The 6,179-nt window shown below is 40.1% G+C and overlaps 1 long non-coding RNA gene across 1 annotated transcript; it reads right to left on the reverse strand.

The window, feature by feature from the left end:
• Nucleotides 1–265: 265 nt before the first annotated feature.
• Nucleotides 266–4,600, reverse strand: LOC142760937 (uncharacterized). The gene is made up of 3 exons (XR_012883457.1): nt 4,315–4,600; nt 3,429–3,536; nt 266–2,638 (listed from the first exon to the last, which is right to left on the reverse strand). It is a non-coding gene; the product is annotated as an uncharacterized LOC142760937 (long non-coding RNA).
• Nucleotides 4,601–6,179: the final 1,579 nt, after the last annotated feature.

Genomic DNA, 6,179 nt, shown 5'->3' on the forward strand with positions numbered 1-6,179 from the left:
GCTGCTGCTGCTATGATGTATCTGACTAGTTATCAAAAATGTACTAAACCTATATGGAGAGCACCAAAGGAGCAGCGCCAGCCAGACCCAAATCCCAAAAATAACTCGTTAATAAGATGAATATCTTTTGTATACATGTAGGATAATTAGAGGGACAACAAGAGGGGGGGGCGGGACTTACAGGCCCTGAGTGAGCATGATGGTATCGGTGGAGATACCCACTAAATGAATTGTAAACCTAGAAACGGAGTCCGACACACCAAGGTTATGAAAATATAACAAATTTTATTAAACACATAACAAAGAAGAACATTAAAAAGTCAAAGATGATAGCCACAGTATGAGAAGGATGGCAGACAGTAATATATACGATGTTAAAGTTGAATGCATTAAATAACAAAGTGACAACAGGAAAAGATGGCAATTCCCACTTCATGCATGATTGAATGGATGAATAAATAAATATAAATGCATGTAGTAATAGTGCACAGAATCCTGCATCTGGTATAATAGATAAAGACCACACCAACCGTTGTATATTAGTCACAGCCAGATGCAGGAGTGGAAGTGCAACAGCAATCCACTCACATACATGCAGATATCAGTAGATATATGCATGAAAAATAACAGCACAAGCAATCAATTGAGAGCTCAAAGAATGAAGTAGGACGTCTTACCCATGTCACACACAGCACTGTCTGGCATCAACCCCGACGCGCGTTTCGGCCCTCGAGCCTTCGTCTGGGGGTGGTGTCAGAAAGTGAAGAGACATCTTTTTAAACAGTCAGGAGCAAATCAAAACATCAGGGGGCAGCTGAAGCTGCTGAGAATCACTATACAATGTGTAGTAATCCATCAGTCGGGTGTGTCAGCCGCCCGGACCGGAAACGAGTCGAGAGTCACGTGTCCCGCAGCCCAGTCCGGCCAGGGACACAGGCAGCCGAACGAGAGTTCCGGCATGTCACCTTCCCAAGCACGGACCCAGCCCCCGGGAGACGGGAGCCACGCCCCCGTACTGCTCCGGCCGAGGCAGCAAAGACCCGGACTGACAGGCCGCGCGTGCGCAGTAGACAGAAGATGGAACACCGTGAATTATGAGAAAAGAGAAAAACTTATGTATATATTGAATTGAATTATACTCATGTGCATATTGCACAAAATCCAGAATAAATGTTTAAATGATTTTAAATTATGTATAGCGTTTTGAAATCATGAAATGAAGGAATAAAAGAATGATATAAAGATGATAATGAAATAGATGTATATATTAGATTAGTCACAATTAATTCTTGTTTAGCTGTCCCTACTACTTTCCCTACAACAATTACATAATACATACGAAATGAGTTACATGCATGCACATGTGTCCATGTCAAAACAAGGGGTATACATATATTTGCAGATCAAACATAGAAAAATGCAATCAAAATAAATTCACATGATTGTACTACTGCAGTTTGGTTTGGATGAAAATGTGTTAATACAAATTATGATAAGCAAACATATATACCCTGACCGAACATATACATGAGAATACATATCTATATACTCATGTTCACATATACATACACAAGTCAAAGAGCATATATAAAGATGAGTGCAAAGTAATAGTTCAATACCATTATACCTCTAACAACATTTATGTATATCAAAGGTACACATAACACAATATATACACACATATATTCACCCACATTCACATATACAAACATACCGGACTTCATACATTGCATATGCATTCAATATACACAGACATTGCAAGTATACATGAGTGTACAACAATCTATATACAAATTTTAATAATAAAAGATACCCTTGCTAAAAAGTTATAGTGGTGAATAAGATATAATAGTGGCAGTAATATTGTGATGATAAAAGACGGGGTGTATACCAATATTAAGAAATCATCAAATATATATAATGTGTATGTATTTATAAACTACACATTGATTTAGATCTGATGATCATGCAGTCACCCACATAAAAACGTGAAAAAATATATGATGCATATTGATAATGGCACTTATAAATGCGCCAATAGTCACTGTGATGTGAAAGTGCATGTTGCTGATGAATAAATTATAGTGACTAAAAGGTGAACAATAAGTACATAATTGAACAAAAATCAAGATATGTAGGTAAGTGTGAAAAAATAATAATGATGATGATAAGTGTACATGTGAAGGTGTGCAATATGTGTGTGTGGGTATGTGAAGAACTGAAAAAAGTAAGGTGTGGTGAGTGATGAATGTGTGTGTGTGTGTGTGTGTGTGTGTGTGTGTGATGTGTGTGTGTGTATATGTATATCCAAGTGATGTGAGGATGACGATAAAGTGAAAAAAATGATAAGACTTTTTTCTCGTTGTATAGTATAGTAAAGTAGTGTGAAAAACACACTTTAAAACCCTGTTGTTACTGGATAGTGATGTTAGTAAACAATTATGCAAAATTGCGCTACACATATAACTCTGCACGTCTACATTTTAGTATTGTATTCCCATAGTTTTCTACATATCCATTGTTGTAGGATAGTTAGGTGAATCCCCTGGGATGAACTGTTCAAAAATCAAATGAGGAAGTGGTTATGATCTCACAAGATCATTACATGTTAGATCACAGCAAGTTCATAAACGATCATCTGTAACATTAAAAATAAAAATTAGAAACATAAAAGTTTAGAAACGACAGTGATTTGATCATTGCTAAACAATTAAAACTGACACCATGAGAGATCCCGACACCTCTATAAAAATGCTGCAAATCCCAAGTTCTCATTCAAGCCATTTGGTTGTACTGTCTTTAATTTCCAGATCCATCTGGATTCCAATTTTGACAGTTTTTTCATTACTGACCCACCTCTCAAATCAGTCTTTACACAATCAATGCCTTTGACTTTGAGGGCTCTGGATTCACATCCATGGTATGTGAAAAAATGCCTCGGAAGAGTTTTTAACAACTCAATGTTTTCTGGAGCAGTGCCCCTCGCTGCCTCTATGCCGTTCACGTGTTCCCTTGTTCTGATTTTGAGCTCTCTACTGGTAAGACCAATATAAATCTTTGGGCATGGGCACCATGCATAATAAATCACTCCTTTAGTACCACAGTTGATTGGCCAAGTGATTTTGTATGTCATCTTGCCAGTCGAATCTACAAATTCATCGCTCCTAGCCACATTTGGGCAGGCTATACATCTACCGCAAGGGCGGCAGCCCCATTTAGGTTTTGACGCTCCAAAGATTGGTTTTATACTTTGGGGTTGGTGGTAACTGTGGACAAGGGTATCACGTAGATTCCTTGCTCTTCTCGATGCTACCGCAGGTTTTACAGGGAGAATTTTAGATAAGGTAGTGTCAGTTTGTAATATAGACCAGTGTTTGGCCAGACATTTCCTCATCTGCCCCCATCTGTCATGATAGGTAGTGACATACCTGATTGTCGAGTCCACATTTCTCTTAATAATGGGGTGAAGAAGTTGGGTTCGTGTAGAGCGTCTTGCCCTCTCATATGCCTTATTTATACATCTTCTATTGTATCCCCTGTCGAGAAAACGTTGTTTCAGATTATTTGCCTGGATCTCAAAGTCATCATTTGATGAACATAGCCTTTTAATCCTCAAAAACTGACCGATGGGAATAGCACGGATCAGATGGCTCGGGTGTGAAGATGAGGCATGAAGATAAGAATTAACTGACGTATCTTTTCTATGTATATCTGTCCTGATATAACCGTCAGTGTCTCGTCTAATAAGTACGTCCAGAAAATCAATCACTGTTTCACTGGTTTTCCAAGTCAGGTGAATATTAAGATCATTGATGTTAAGATTTGTCATGAAACCAGCAAATTCATCACTGGTACCATGCCAGATGATGAAGATATCATCAATGAACCGGGTCCATAGGACCACCTTGTCCATTGATGATATCCGATCTGATAGAAACAGATCCCTCTCCCACAGCCCCAGGAACAGGTTGGCATATGAAGGTGCACAAGCCGCCCCCATTGCCGTGCCCTGGAGCTGCAGGTAAAAGGATCCGTTAAAGGTGAAAAAGTTGTGCGTGAGCACAAATTCTAAGAGAGTGAGGATGAATTGGGACATAGGTGGATTACTATCAGTCATCCCCATAAAGTATGACACTGCCTGGAGACCATCCTGATGTCGGATGTTAGTGTATAAGGATTCTACGTCACACGTAGCAAGCAACATATTAGGTTCTAATTGAATCCCTTCCAGTCTTTTGAGGAGGTCTGAGGAGTCTCTAAGATATGATGGTAAGATCTCAACCATGGGCTTCAGTGTAGCATCAATATACTTACTTATATTGTCACATAAGTTGCCTCTTCCAGATATGATGGGACGCCCTGGTGGTAATTTGGGGTCTTTATGTATCTTGGGTAGTAAGTATAAGCTTGCTACTGTGGGATCCTGTACCATGAGACATTCGGTAAGGGCCGCAGAGATGGTACCCTCATTTTGAGCTTCTTTTAATATATCATCAAGTAGACCACTGAAAGAAGAGAGAGGATTAAAAATCAAAAATGGTGGGGATCACACGTTTTTTTTTTTTTAATGCATTTTTCATAACTAGCCAGATACAACGTAGCAGCAGCAGGCCAGCATTACCAGGGTGAGATGACCCACTGGTTTTGTCCTTTCCCAGCCTGCAGTTGCCCCCAATACCCAACTATCACTACAGATGGTCGGGTACTGGACCATACGCAGCTCTTCCCGGTACCCCTGGTGGCGGTGGGTATCGGGGTAATAATGGGGGGATAGAGCTAGCCTTTTCGCCGGCTAAGATTAAGCCCCGCCTTAGTATTGGACGCTGTCAATCAGCCAGCGGCCATTACTAAGGTGGTAGTAATAAAGTTTAAAAAGAAACAAGGACATAGAAAAAAAAAATTTAAAATAAAAAAACCCCCACAAAACCCTCATTAACCATTTTATTGAGAATAAAAAAGTCATCTAAGTAGTCCTTGAATCCGACGTAGTCCAACAACCGAACTTGTAAAGAAACACACCAAAAAAATGTGAAACACATAAAAAAGCAAAGCAATTCTTATACTTACCTTTCCTGGGTCCAGCACTGGAGCCACAATGTCATCGAGTTGGGCCCTATATCTAAGCCTATAATGCATGATACGGTCTGCTGAGCCAATGTATCTAATCCTCTCTATAGCTATAGGGTCGCAGTGCTTTAGATATGCTGTCATTCATATATACAGTGAAGGAAATAAGTATTTGATCCCTTGCTGATTTTGTAAGCCCACTGTCAAAGTCATGAACAGTCTAGAATTTTTAGGCTAGGTTAATTTTACCAGTGAGAGATAGATTATATTTTAAAAAAAAACAGAAAATCACATAGTCAAAATTATATATATTTATTTGCATTGTGCACAGAGAAATAAGTATTTGATCCCCTACCAACCATTAAGAGTTCAGCCTCCTCCAGACCAGTTACACGCTCCAAATCAAATTGGTGCCTGCATTAAAGACAGCTGTCTTACATGGTCACCTGTATAAAAGACTCCTGTCCACAGACTCAATTAATCAGTCTGACTCTAACTTCTACAACATGGGCAAGACCAAAGAGCTTTCTAAGGATGTCAGGGACAAGATCATAGACCTGCACAAGGCTGGAATGGGCTACAAAACCATAAGTAAGACGCTGGGTGAGAAGGAGACAACTGTTGGTGCAATAGTAAGAAAATGGAAGACATACAAAATGACTGTCAATCGACATCGATCTGGGGCTCCATGCAAAATCTCACCTCGTGGGGTATCCTTGATCCTGAGGAAGGTGGGAGCTCAGCCGAAAACTACACGGGGGGAACTTGTTAATGATCTCAAGGCAGCTGGGACCACAGTCACCAAGAAAACCATTGGTAACACATTATGCCGTAATGGATTAAAATCCTGCAGTGCCCGCAAGGTCCCCCTGCTCAAGAAGGCACATGTACAGGCCCGTTTGAAGTTTGCAAATGAACATCTGGATGATTCTGAGAGTGATTGGGAGAAGGTGCTGTGGTCAGATGAGACTAAAATTGAGCTTTTTGGCATTAACTCAACTCGCCGTGTTTGGAGGAAGAGAAATGCTGCCTATGACCCAAAGAACACCGTCCCCACTGTCAAGCATGGAGGTGGAAACATTATGTTTTGGGGGTGTTTCTCTGCTAAGGGC

The sequence above is a fragment of the Rhinoderma darwinii genome, chromosome 4, assembly GCF_050947455.1.
Source record: "Rhinoderma darwinii isolate aRhiDar2 chromosome 4, aRhiDar2.hap1, whole genome shotgun sequence".
Classification (NCBI taxonomy): Eukaryota; Metazoa; Chordata; class Amphibia; order Anura; family Rhinodermatidae; genus Rhinoderma; species Rhinoderma darwinii.